We start from the raw sequence: 15,038 nt of genomic DNA on the forward strand, positions 1-15,038 counted from the left end.
AAAAGTGTAAGTACCTCCAGGACCTTCTCAGTCTAATACAATAGCCATTGGCATAGCATTTTCTGAACTCTGTGAAGTTGCTAATAGGAAACAAAACAACCAGAGTTCAGAAACCGTATGAAGTGGCAAAAGCTGAATAATCAAAATGGAACTATACAATTATATACATAGATAGAAAATTCTTTCTTAGCAGTATTTCACTTCTGCTACAGAAACTAATCAGCCCACCATGGATGTATGTGTCAGCACGAACCACTGCATTTTGGACCTTCAGGTATAGCCTGAATATCCATCAGGGCAGCCTGGAATCTCATTAAAGATGGGCCCAGATTCCTGACCACTGCCTGCAGAATTCTTCAAGCCATTACTTCTAGATATTATTGACTCCTTAGGTTTCTTCTGCCTATTTTGACACTAAATCTCAGCTCTCACTTTTAATCTAGTCCCTGGAATTTGAAGTTAGTTGTGAGCTGTTTACCTTATCTCCAAACTTTATATTTCCATCAAGGCACTAAATTTTTTATTTTCTTCCAACACTACACATCACAGGTGTTGGCAAGAAAAGTCTGATTCTTTCATCTTGCTCTGTACCCAGGAAAGCTGGGGCTCTGTGCATTCTCCCTCAAGCTCTCCCTGACAAGGGAGAGGAATGACCCAGTCAGTCTGGCCCATGGGCTAGAATGGGCAATGGAAACAGAGCAGATAGTAATACAGAGTCTATACAAGGTGCTAAGAAGTTGGGCATAGATCAAAAGGAGGACAAAAAGCGGTATGGTACAGGAAAGACACCAGACTTGAGTTCAGTCTTGGCTCTGTTATTGACCAGCTAGCCCTGAGATACCAAACAAATTACTTAACTGTTCTGAGACTTAGTTATCTCACGTTTAAGAGTTGTTTTGAGGGATAAATGATATAACCTGAGGAAATGCCAGAATGACACGACACATAGATAAACTGTCATGTTTCCATCCTTTCTATTCCATCCTCAAAACTTGTGAGTAGTAGTTTGCAGAAAATACTGGCATACCACTCTGGCTATACCTATATGCTGTACACCTATTGTAGTTATTTAACTATGTTTAACTAAGTGTATATTTTTCATTCCACACAGAATATTCAGTTATGCTAAACACTTCTTTCACATTTCTAAGTTAAAAGATCAACTTAACAGAATATTAAAGAGAGATGGCTAAACAAGGTTGACACAAAACATGTATTTGGGTGTGAGGCTGACTTGGTTTCAACAATCACTACTTAAATGACTTCGGATATGTTCCCAACCCCTAAGTTTTCTCATCTATACAATGAGGACTGGTAATGGCCAATCCATTGGGCTGTAGTTTGGATATAATGAAATAATGATTCCTTTCAAACAGAAAAAAGCTGTGTACTATATTTTATAGATTTGTCCAGGGTAACATGTGGGAATTGGATGCATACTATAAATGCAAGCCACACATGTAATTTAAAATTTCCTAGTAGCTACATTAAAAAATGTAAAAAGTAATGGATGAAATTAATTTTATTAAAGTATTTTATTTAACCCAATATATCCAAAATGTTATCACTTCAACATGCAAACAACGAAAATCATGGAGACACTACATGTTTTTTATGCTCAGTCTTTGAAGTTGATGTGTATTTGATCACTTTGAAGTCATCACATTTCTAGTGTTCAATTAATAAGTGTGCTACGGGCTGTCATGTTGGACTGAGAAGGTCTTGGAGATAACCTAGGCCTTTTAAAAAATTATTTTCTAATTAGCCTACTTAAAACCTTGCTGCTGTTTTACACTAAGCTGAAATGATGGTTAAAATATATGCTGATGTTGCATGTAATGGTCTGTTGGGCATTTTATGCTATCTTTTCCCCCAGTGTAACCAGTCTGGACCAGCCTTTGCAGTTGTTAGTGGTGGTTCTCTTAGGGTCCCTACCGTTACCTTGGAGCAGTTCACCTTCCAATCTGCTGTTCAGATCCCTCCCTAAGAGCTGGATGTTGGGTGAGACTCTGCCATCGGTCAGCAGACCACACGCAGTCTTTGGACAGGAAGTGGACATAACCAGTTTCATGACATGGACCACGTTTCTTTCTAAAGCACAGAACTCATTTCTGCAATTTGTCCCTCATTCCTGTGAATAAACTGTTTTCTTATGGCTGTGGTCAATGACTAGTCAAGTCAGGAAAAGAAAGAAGATGTTCCTCAGCTTACTCCAGTCCACTGCTGAGTCACTCTCCTTTCCACGGCCCCCGTGAGGGAGGCGTGTCTCAGTGAGTGAGGCGGTCCCATGACAGCTGGTAACCCTGTGCAGTGACATCGACCAAAGTTCTGGGCACATAGTAGGTAGCTCCCAAATGGACCAATAAATGGACAAATTGTTTTGGGAAAACTTTGATTACTTGGTAAAAATATTATGTAAAGCTCTCGTTACTTCAACATTGGATTAGATTATTTAAACGAATATGTAATTGTAGAAATAAGGCTGTTTTCTATGCTGTTCTTTAATTTAAAAAGACAAGGATAATCTGAAACTGAGTTAACTCAAAATCTGTTGTTTTGGTTCCCTGGGCTTCAATTAGGGAGCATTTGTGTGTACTCCTTACCTTATGCAGGTAACACGTAGGTAGTAACATACACTGTCCTTAGTCCCTGGCTATCTTTCGTAGTCCTAGGAAAGCTGATTTCCTGTCTGGTTCTGTTTTCCCATTGCTCTACTGGTTCTCTCTGAGCTATCCTCACACAGCTTGCACAGATCCCTATCCTCTCTAGTCTTTATTTATTTTGTAAAAATTTAACATTTATGGACTATAATTTTAGGCTACTTTCTTAACAGCCAGATGCAGAATCTTTGCTCAGTCAACCCTTGCTCGGGATTTTTAATGTAAATTTCTTGTATTTTTTCAGATACATAAGCAATTCTTATATTCCATCCCTGTCCTTGTTTCGGAGGCCTGCGTTTATTCCCTGGGGCTATAAACATTTAAAATTCCTATAGAAATGTGACTTTATTCTGGGTGGCCTCATGGACACCGAAAGCCTGATTTTCACTCATTCAAGGACAAGGCTACGTTTCCCTGGGCTCAGTTGGAGACCCCAAATAATCGCTGACATAATTTTTTTTCTTCCTCTTCACCTCTTGTGGGTGGGTGGGCCCTCCTTATAGTTTCTATTAATAAATCCACCTCTAGTTACTTCCTTATGTGCACACTTGCCCCCTCACAGGATCCAGCTCACAAATGTGTGCTGTCACAGGCAGGGCACAGGGAGAGAGGTGGCCAGGTGTGGCTCAGGGTAAAATCATCACAGCTAGTCAGAACAATGATACAGCTGCGTGTGCTTGTGCTAAAGCTGGGAAAGTGGCATCCTAGTTACCGATTAAAGATTTTAAGTTGTATTCAAAATGGACTGGCTTTGCTCCAGTTATTTGATTTTTCAAGCTGATTATTCAGTCTTTCTGGACTTTGGTTCACCAAAGACATGACTTAAGTAACCACTGCACACCCTCTATTTTACAGATGTGTAAAGAAAATAAATAAACTAATACTCATGCACTATTATAAACATACTCAGAGATACATAGGCTGGTGGTTGATTCTACAGAGAATTCTAGAGAGAGACTGTTTCATTCAAATCGCAGCTGGGTTTGTAGCTAGGTGTCCAATGGAAACATTGCTTAATCTCTCTTTCTCAAAGGCTCCTCATTGGCAAGCCAGGGTGGCACCTCCCTCATCGGTTGTCTTGAAGATTAAATGAAATGATACATGTAGGGAGTTTATAGTACCACTTGGCACATTGTAAAAACTCAATGAATGTTAGCTATTTTAGCTATTGTTAAAGCACCCTTTTTTTTTCCTTAAATACAGAACACTTCATCAGTTTGCATGCATCTTTGTATGGCGACCATGCTGACCTCTGATTGTTCCATTTTAGTACATGTGCTGCGAGGCAACCATTCTTTAAACCAGTCAACAGACTGATTTGGAGATCTTGAAGAGTTGAGCAGACCACAGGAAAAGATAAATAAACCACTGGTAACAACATCTTGTTTAATAGCAATAAGCAACTGCACTGGTCATCAAGACACACTTTCTGGGCTGTGATAACAAGAACCATTTGCCATGGTAGCATTTCAGGTTTATTTTAGTGTTGAACACAGTAAGTGTTGTGGTTTAAAACCACGGGGCTCTGTTGGAAGAGAAAAAAAAAACAACAGGCATCTCTGATGGCCTAGTACTGGCTATATGTTTTCTTAATGTGAAATGAATGTTTGAGCTTATTATACTAATATGAGCCTGCCATGTCATAAGATTTATTACTCCAAATCACTGGTGTTTGTGTTGTAACTAGTGTGGTTGCTAGTCAATACTGAAATGCATCCATTAGCTCCAAATGACAGAACTGGCATTACATTACAGTGAAAAATAATTTTTTTTATTGTCAGCCTGACTGTTCTTCCTTCAAAACAGAATAATGAGATAATAATTAAGTGAGGAGTCAGTGGAGATTTTGTAACACTGGGATAATCTTCCTGCATCCACACTATAGATTTTGCTCATCTTATCAATTTGGTTATATTCACAACATGGTAAAGACGTCATATCTTTTCCAAGTTTAATAAGGATATGTTTAGACAGCTCCTATGAATAAAATGACCTCATTGTAAGGTTAGAATTTATTAAATTTATTCAAGACTTATCATCAAAATAAACTATCTGCACTTTTAATTCTTACACTTTTTGAATGTATTCTTTCTACTCCTTTTTATTTAAAATGCTCAGTTTCAGCTGTAGAACTGCCTTACTGTGAAGCTGAAGAGAGACTGTGGTGGTGACTAGTCATTGGTATTTGTGTATTATTCAGAGTCTGTTCTTTATCTACCATACAAACATCTCATTAACAGACATTAATGATTGATTTCTTTTCTGGTACAAAAATGATAAAAATCTGTAACACTCTTCACCCCCCATAGGAGAAATAGGTTCTTGTTGGCAAGAGAAAGTAAAGACAATTGTTTGGCTAGCTGAATAATCTCTCTCCCTTATGTTCTCGTCTAAAATAGTGGTGCTCCGTTATGGGCAATTTTGTTGCCAGAGATTACTTGGCAATGTCTGGAGACATTATTGATTGTCAAGACTGGGGTCAGCAGGGGGTGGCGTGAGGGGGGCTGCTCTTGGCATCTAGAGGTAAAGGGCAGGAAAGTAGCTAACTACCCCCACACTACCCCACAATGCACAGGACAGCCTCTGCCACAAAGGAATATCAAGATCTGGTCCAAAGTGTCAACATTGCTGAGGCTGAGAAACCCTAATCTAAAAGGTCCCAATGTCTCAGTTATTGCATTTTAAGCCAGGGTGGAGATTTTGAAGTGCTTGAAATATTCACATAAACCTACTAAATCTCCTTTTCCCCACACAAAAAAAGACACTTCCTTTTTCCCCATGAAGACCCAGAAATAATTTTTAAGGCACTCAGGTCAAAATATTGTTGATGTGTTGAGGATGTTTTTTCCAAAGAGGAGACTCCAAATGAAATAGAAATGTATGTATGTTATTCCTGCAAAGTGATTTTTTAATTATGAGAATGAAGCTGAAGATTTGCAAACTTATTTTTATAAAGCATCTTTTCATTAAAAAATAAATCAGGGAATTCTTTTTTTTAGGGCTTTTTCTTAAGTCAGTAAGGTCAGGCAAATACAGAAAATAAACAGAACTTATATCCTTTTTCTTTTAAAGTGCAATGCTTCTACCTCCTTAAACAAATGCATTCTGTGTGAACACTGACAATTGAATCCTTTTATCTGATCTGTGAGTATTAGATCACTTGAAATTTAAGAAAATGCAAGTTACATCAACTCTTAGAGAAACAGCCTATATCATAGAAAAACGTAGATACAAATCAACAAAGAAACAAAACACCCTCAACCCAGGCCTTTTAGGAAAAGTAGCCATATATTTATGGGAGGGGTGTGTAAAAGCACTTTAGTGAAGAAAACAAGTGATCGCAATGCATCAAAGTTAGACGGTAGTGAGGTTATTGCTGCGTGAAAAATCACATAAACATTTCACATATAAAATATTATTCATCAGGGAAAAATCCTCTGAGGGGTTGAGAAATAACAAAGGTGTCATGAAACCTTTATTTATTCTTTTTTGAAAAAGGGAAAAATATATCCCACAACTGGGATGAAATCTGTGGTCATGTAGTAGGTACGAGATGAGAATAATTGAGAAGAAAATTAGCAGACCTTAAATATCTGCCTCTGCAATATCATTACCCATAAACTTGCCCTTTTTCCACCCTCTTTTCCCCAAAGACTGATGTCCCATATCTGAACTGAGGGAGATGTGTGCTTTCTAACAGCTAAATCAACAAGGTTTCACATGAGTAGTGCTGTGCGGTGTGGTTGACTGATTTCATGAAAAACTAATCATGTATTCATCATTGAGATCAAACCCTTCCCAAGTAATTATCATCCAAGCACAATCTGATAGGACCTGTTAAAGTGGCATTGCTGATATAATCAGAGGCTGAGCAGAACAGTTCTCTTGGCTTTTGTAAACCTTGAGTTGGAAAGCACAAAACTGAAATTGTATTTTATAATTAAGAAAGGTAAGTTGGCGGGCTGTAATCAATTATTTCAATTCATCATAACAATTTTAGCTTGCCTGGTTATTCCCTAGAACACACATTTAAAAATTGACTTTTTATGTGTGGTCTTTAGAACATTTTTTTAATAAGAAAAAAGTTCAAAGAAGTTTTTGAATTAAAGTGTGAGCCTTTTGTGTGCCCACTATAAAATGGTGTCATGTCACTTCCATACTTTCCTTATTTTGAGCTGTGGTATTATTCTTTTTGAAAAAGGGCTATTATTACACTGAATTACATCGTTACAAAATGACTGCTTTCAGAAAATCTTACTTTAGCTCTCTGTCTGTGATTACAAACTTAGATGAAGACGAACAATGTAGACTATTCAAATGCTTTACAAACTACTTCCACATGTCACCATGAATACTTCTTATGTGTCAGGTCATAAGTGCACTTCATTTGTTGTTTTATTTAATCTGCAGACAGCTTAATGAGGAAGCAAGCCCAAGTTATAACCCCCACTTACAAATGAGGAAACCATGTCATAGTGAGGCTGTATCAAGGCCACAAATAATATGTGGCAGATATGAGACATGATCCCAGCCTAGAGAATTTCAGACTAAACTAGCCCCCCTTAACCGTTATTCCGTAGTGCCTTCCTAGCCATTGGATCACAGGGTTAACATATTTTAAAAGACCTTTCTGTATGCCAGGGATTGAGTTCTGCACTCTGTATATGGCTGTTGGACCTCTCTGAAGCTCAGGTTTTAATTTGTGAAATGCTGGTAATAATCTCTATTTTCAGAGTTATGAAAGTAGAGCTAATACAGGCTGAGATTCTACCTCTGTACCTACAAAGAAAAGGGCACTTATGAATTTACCTTCCTGGGTCTAACAGCTAATATACAAAGGCTCTGTTTTCAAGGAGGTTGGACTCTAATTATAAGCCTGAGAGGTCAGCAGGGATCATGCCACAATTACTGCACTTTTGTGGGTGCAAAGAACTATCACCAAGCATCTGGTGGTAGGAGAGGGCTGTTTCTGATAGATCATGACACCTTCTGAAAAAATATGCATAACCTGAAGCTTAGCAAATCACATCACAAGATTTTTTTCATACTATAAATAATTGGCTTCGTAAATCTAAATATTCACATTTTGTAATTTCTTCCACCTGCTGCACGTATTTTATCCGTATTTTATGTATTTCTGTTCATTGTTCAAGATGAAACAGATTTCCTCAACCTAGAAAGTTTGCTTCATTATTTGTTTTTCACTTTCTTTAGTTTATAATTACAGAACATGAACCAAACTTTACTCCATGTAACCACATTATTTATTTCCTTTATCAAGTTCAGCAGTATTAATTAAACATCCACTATGTACCAGATACATAAAAAATACCTTATATATTTCTTACAAAATTGGGCATGTAGAATTGGGAGTTCTCTCTAATAGTCAAACTCATAGAATCAGAATGATGGTTACCAGGGGGTGGGCAGAAAGAGAAATGAGATGTTGGTCAAGGGGTACAAATTTTCAGTTATGCAAGATGAATATGTTCTGGGCTCTAATGTACAGCATGGTGACTATAGTTAACAGTACTGTATTATATACTTGAAATTTCCTGGGGTGATCTCACTACAGACACACACAGATACAAGGTAACATGTAAAGTAATGGAAATGTGAATTAGTTTGTGACAATTATCTCACAATATATACGGATATCAAAACATCAAGTTACACTTAAGTATATACACTCAGGTATACCTCAGATATATTCAATTTTTATCAGTAATACCTCAATAAAGATGAGGGAAAGAAAGAATAAACCACCTAAATGAGTAGAATACTACTCATTTAGATGAGATTTTTTAAAAAATACTAGTTAGAAAGTTGTTTTCTTAGTGGAAACAAATACGTTTCCTCTATCTCCCTTGCTTCAAATCTATTAGTGAAAGAAAAGCACTTATTCATAAATCTTTGAAGAATCACCACCGGCAAATGGAAATATATGCATTCACTTACAAAGTTCCTTAAATGCAAGCTTGGGCTTGGGGCCAGTTCCATACATTTCACTTTCAATATCTTTTTAACCAAAAGTTATTTTTTGCCTCTTCACATAATAAACTAACTATTAATGGAGAAAGTCCTTTTTTGCGTTGCATCATTTGTTAACGGCTCACATCCCTGTAGCTCAAATTGCCCACTGACCTCTCCACCAGCTGGACTGGCAAACACTCTTCCTTTTGTAGGCAGGATTTATGCACTTTCTCTAAGGGTTAGGGACCTAATTGATTTTTAGTTGAATAGGAAAGTTCTTCCTGAGACTATAGTATATAAGCAAGTCTAGAAGTATATTTATATCCCTCAAAGGCAACTTTGGTGCTGGTTTTTATGATTTTGATAAACCTGTTTAATGCACAGCAGTAATGTTAATGTATTATTAGCAAAAATCACCACTTAAGTATTTCTGAATATAAAATGATTGATATTAATTAGTTAAAATAATTTCAATTGTCATTACAGAGTATATGGAGCCATATTTCATTTTAATTTTAGATTTTCAAGCATTCCTTTTAAATTTCAATTTTCCCCAGATTTCCTTTAGATGGTTATTTGTGGGTTTCAAAATATATGGTGCAGACTTTGTTAATGGTCTAAGCATTACCATTACTTTTAATAGATGTGATGAGGTGATTGTTACTTGACACATCAGTACGTCTAATTAGGAGCAGTAGCTGGTTTTATCCAGACACACTCATTCTATCTAACCACTATTTGATTCTCAAATAATTTGCAATGCTGTTATGATAATGAATAAAAGGAACCCAAAGAGAAACACCAAATATGTTTTGTAACTCAGAAAGCTCAAGAAAACTAACTCTTGTGATCATAGACCACCTTAAAGAGTAATTTTAGAGGTTAACCTGTAGAAGAGTGACTTTACCTAAATTGTGCAAATGTTTGACTTCTGAAAAATGGAACTTATGAATGGTATCTATAAAAAGAAAATTATATGTTAGGTGAGAAATTTTTAGATACAAGATGTGGGTGGCCAGTTTACATGGAGACACTGCAAAATAAAAGGAATGTATCTCGGTTTTGACAAAGACTCAGTAAATCGCCACCATTTTGTCTAACCTACAAAAGAAGAGAAGATGATGAATTTCTTAATCATTTGTGATAATAATTTGCAATAATAGCTCCATGCATTAATCCCTTTCGATTGAGCTTTGAAATGCTATAGATACTTTGTGTAAGTTTTCACCATAGTATTATTCTCATCTGTTCATCTAAAATGTGATATTTTTCTTGCTTAATGTAATACTTACTAACATGTGAAGATAAAAGGTCATTAGAACTCTCATCCCTTTTGTATTAAGAAATTTGTGTACTGAAGTATATTCACAAACAGGAACCTTGTACTGATCTCTGCAGACTAAGTGTTACGGGGATGATTACAGTATTTATGCTTGTGTGCATATGGATTTATAAATGTCTCATCTGTTTAATTCTTTTGAATTACAACACAAGGCTTTTGACTTCTTTCAGTTTGCTTTCTAGCACTTATTTTTTTCCTCCAAATCATTTAACACTGTAGCTCTGGTTATGGTAGAATAGCTGTGTTTTCTCTGTGGTGCTCCCAAGTGTTCGCTTTCATTACAGACATCTGCATAACTGAACACACAGGAGATTGGTTTAGGGCAATGGGGACCAACTACAAGTAAAAATAAGACAAACAATAAGGAAAGATTTAAAATCCTCATATGTCAGAAGTAATACAAGTGGTGGATCATCCTCTGGGGTATGAAAAATAACTCTCCAAGAAATTTAAATAACAAGGAAAAGGGTGAGGGGAGAATCCGGAGGCTACTGCTACCCTGGGAGAACTCTGAGTGCAGAACAACCAAAAAACTGTTTGTATTATGAATAAATATATACGGGGAAAGGGGGAAGGTGGGTAGAGAGGGAAGGTGCGGGGCTGGTGAGACAAAATGGCCAAAAATATGGGTCAGCCATGAAAGGGACTTTAGAAATATTGGTGATGGGCTGTTCAAAGAAGTAAAAGAAAGGAAAAACGGAAGCATCCCAGTGCTTTTGTCTGAGCACCACCAAAATGACACGAGAAGGGAACCAGAGGTTTCCACCTTGGTTTTGTAGAAATAATTTTTGTTTTATCAATTAATTAATTATTTTTACATTCTTTTTTGTGCTTTCCATAAATGACTTCTCAGGATTCCACCATAAAATAAAATATTTGGGAGAAATTACATGGGAAAAAATTAAGAAAAACAAATTTCTTCTAGCACAATGGTACGTAGGTTTTCTGTTAGCAAGTATTCTCCCTAATTATCAGATGTGTTTTGGTTGAAGATCTATAGAGAGTTTTATTTTTCATGAATGCCAGTTGGGGATATTCAGATCACCTCAAGCATGGGATAAAGGATGTGTTAGCCCAGGTAAGAGAGGATATAAGGATGCTTTCCATGCAGGGATCTTGAGAAACACTATTTCTGTCCTCTGGAGTTTCCTGACCCATAAAACTGTATCTTGATTTAAAAGCTCTCATTATGAACAGGAAAATAAGATTAATCAATCAACACATCCACACACATTGCCAGACACAGCAGAACATTTGAAGGGCTATGTAAAATAAATAGAAAAAAGGAAGTCCACACGACACTAGGAAGAGTTCATTATTCTTGGAGCTGTTGAAAAAAAATCCATATAAATCACACATACTCATTGTATAAACCACATGCACTGTAGTTAATACTCACCAGAGTAAAGCTAAACAGTCTTAACTGAATGATTTTCCTGATTTTAACCCTGACTTGCCAAAATACAAATCAAAAAAGAACATCCCCCATCCCCAATATATAGCTTTTAGCTGCCTCTTCCTTTAGCAGTAGGTACCAAGCAACTTAGGTATGACTTACTAGTATCAATAGAAAGTTGTCCCTTTGGAAGTTGTGACCTCTGACCTCTACAGGTTCATATAAATCTCAATAGGAATGGCCCTTAGACAACATCCTTTGCCAAAAAAAAAAAATCGATGTTTTTAGCTTATCTGTACACAAAATCATAGTCTTTCACTGGTATGTATTAAATATCTGCGACTAAGATATTTGGAAATGGCTTAGTTTAGTTTGCCCAACACTGATCAGTAGTGAGGGCTAATGTTCTGACTTTACATTTTAGGGAAGATAAAATTCAGGCTTGGGTAAGACTATGGAGAACATTCCTTTTATTGTCTTCTTTTTCTATATACTTCGTTTCTGTAACAGGGAAAAAGTGCCAGCTTGCAGGAATACATTTTGGGGCCCCAGAGTTTCATGTTATTAAGATTTTATATAGCTTTTGGTATCTGCAATGTGCTTTGCTATCACCTATTAGTAATTAGTTATTTAATTGGATTAAGTGATGATACAAAAGCTTTTCCAGCAGAATTACTCTCCTTCCCAAATTATCATTCTTGAAAAGATGGCATGTGAAAAGACATTACACTAAAGTTTTTACATTTCAAATGATCTGAAAAGAAAGACAGAATGGTACCTAGTGATAGTTTGATCATGATCCATTTTTAATTCCAGGCCATAAATTGAACCCAAAACCCACTTTGTATTATTCTTCATTTTATTTAAATCAGATTGCTGTAGGACACTTTGCTCCACCTAATTGTTATCCTTTGCTTTTCAAGTAACTATTTAAATACTTTTATTAAACATGATCATATTAGTTTTCTCTAAAAGCACTTTTCTGCATATCACTGGCAGAAAATCTGAGACCAAGTTACCGAGATTCTGTATATCCTTATCATCGTGTGTTAAAGAGGAGGGGCTAACATTTTCTATGTCCGGATGCCAGTTCATATGTAAATAAACATGGTTTGGGCCCTATCAAAGGAAATGTGCTGGGTGTTCTAATGAGGATTTGATGACAAGCCTGCTTTTTTTGAACCTCTTACTTCCGTGTTTTATTAACTGAATATGCAGGTCCTAAGGATTTACATAGGAAGTAAGTGTAGCAGAGCAGGATAGAATTGAGGTATTTTCTATGAATATACAAAACCTAAAAAGCAACCATGATGTCCTGACAGTTGTCAGAGCCAGAGGAGAGAGCTGTTCTCTGAAGTAGGTAGGCTGGCCCGTGTGTGTCCGCCTGCGCAGGACCAGCCCTCGGATGCCCATGCCATCCCCTGCTCTGATTCTTTTTCTTTTTCCACCTTTAATCTCATTTACTGGTGTTGCTCTAGGGGTCAGAGGCATTTGATGCACTGGGTAGCTGGGCTCTGTCCTGCCTAAAGCAGAAATGAAAGGATAGTTCTCATTTTCCATGTGTCTTCACTACGCCCACCCCACCCAGCCCACCATGCTGGTTCTCAGAACCAACAACTGTTTATTCTTCACCTCTTATGTGCCATGTGGTCAGTGCTAAGTGGACGTTCCCTTAACTTCTTTGTGATCCGCTGACTTCGCCTACTCTTCACCACCAGTAGCTGGTCAAGCTATTGCTCATTCATTGAGTTTATTCATCAAAAAGGACTTTCACTTGAATTTTCCCTTGGGCAATGTTGAAGGGACGCCTTACTTCACTCAGGGCCCATGGAGTCATGGGAGAGGAGAGGAGCAGAGCAATTCCATGAAGATACCATCCTAGCCATCAGGCTACATTCCCAAGGAAATACATATTCATCTTCATGATTGCCCTTCCAGTGCAGCAGGACAAGTGTGAGCCTGGAGCTGGACAGACCTGGGCATGGCCCCAGGTGGACAATCTATGTTAGGTTTAATGTCTGTTACACTGTCAGAGCTCGGTAAATGGAAGCTATCGTTTTCCACGTTGCCCATCTCCTTCTTAGATTTTGAGGTCCTTAAACTCAGGGAGCCTTCTGTATTTCCCATGTGTGCAGCATGTCGGGAGCAGGATTGGTTTCAAATAAACGTTTGTTCAATGAATGGAGTTAGTTACCCAGATGAGCTGCAGCCAAAAGGTCATGGGCTTAAGAGCAACAAGATGACAAGCTTTTGACACTCACTGTGTGGCAGCCTTTTCTGTTTGTTTGTTTGTTTTAGGGATTTTACCAAAAGAGCAAGTGGACCCTCATAATGTGTCTCTTGGACTCTTGCTGCTCTCTGATGAGCCTCAAAATGAGAAGGAAGGCATGTGAGTTTTCACAGATACAGCAAGCTCATTAAACAACACGATGTGTGCATCCCAGAATGAGGCTGTAAGGTTTGTCTTCTCTTATTTTTCATGTACACAAACTTGTAAAGGAAAAACAAAATGGGCTGTTTGGAGACTTCATCTTCCAGGTTTGGAGAAGGAGACATAATGGGAGAAAATACCACCTTTTTGTATCATCTCCTGGCAATTTCAGTTGGGGTGAAGCCAGGCTGAGGGATGTAAGAGTCTACCATAGCATGTTACTATAGACACTGAGGCTGTGTGTACATGGATACATAGGGAAAGTAACACACACACACACACACACAGATGTGCATGCACAGCAGTAATTCTTTCTCTTTTGAGTAAGGAATCTAATCCTTTGTCTTTCAGTGGACAAATAGTCTCAGGGATAGTGAACATGTCACCATTGTATGAAGGGAATAGTCAAAAGTAATTTGCTTTGTGTGATGGGAGTGTGGAAACAAGAGGGAAAGGGCATGCCCTTGTGACCTGGCCCTCAATAACCACTGACTAAATTTGGAAGCTGGCCGACAAGACAACAGAGAACTGAAGAACTTTCTGTAAGTAGGTGAAGTTGCTGAAGGTGGCAGGTTTTCAGGCATCCACCTTTACTACATCATGTGGCTAACTGACAGACTTGTATTTCAGGGTTGAGTGGGTGATGCCAAGCTAGTGTGTCCTGGCACGGACTCCTCTCTTGCTCAGAGTACGGCTGTCCTCTCTCTCGAGTGAGGCCATGTGAGTGCTGGCCTCCAGCTGCAGCTACGGAGCCCTGGGAGGTGTGTGGTGGTGTTGACTCTAGGCCTCAGCTCTGGGAGCACCCCAGGCCTTGGCCTTAGCTGAGGGTGGGAGCCCAGCCCACTGCAGTGTGGGCAACAGCCTCCCCAGACCTGACGATGCAGCTCCAGGGTCTGGAGAAAACCAGCAAGTGACTGGAGCACCACCGAGCAGATGGTGCTGAGAAGGCCGTGGACTCCATAAGCTGTACAGAAGATGGGCTGACAAGGGGGACCGCCGGTGAACGGGGTTTGGAGGGATGACAGCATAATCACAGACATGGAAGTTGCCTCCTTCATATGCACAGTACTCAACAAGTCAAGTGTGCTTATCATGTTTAGGGTGGAAGCTCTGTTTCAGAAGACAATGAAAGAAGCCGAGGACTGTTGATGCATGGTGGGAAGTGCTTGTGGGTACAGGAGCCGAGGGGGCCTTAAGGGGCCACCTTGGAATGGAGAGCATAGGACCTTGCGAGCT

The sequence above is a fragment of the Manis javanica genome, chromosome 9, assembly GCF_040802235.1.
Source record: "Manis javanica isolate MJ-LG chromosome 9, MJ_LKY, whole genome shotgun sequence".
NCBI lineage: Eukaryota > Metazoa > Chordata > Mammalia > Pholidota > Manidae > Manis > Manis javanica.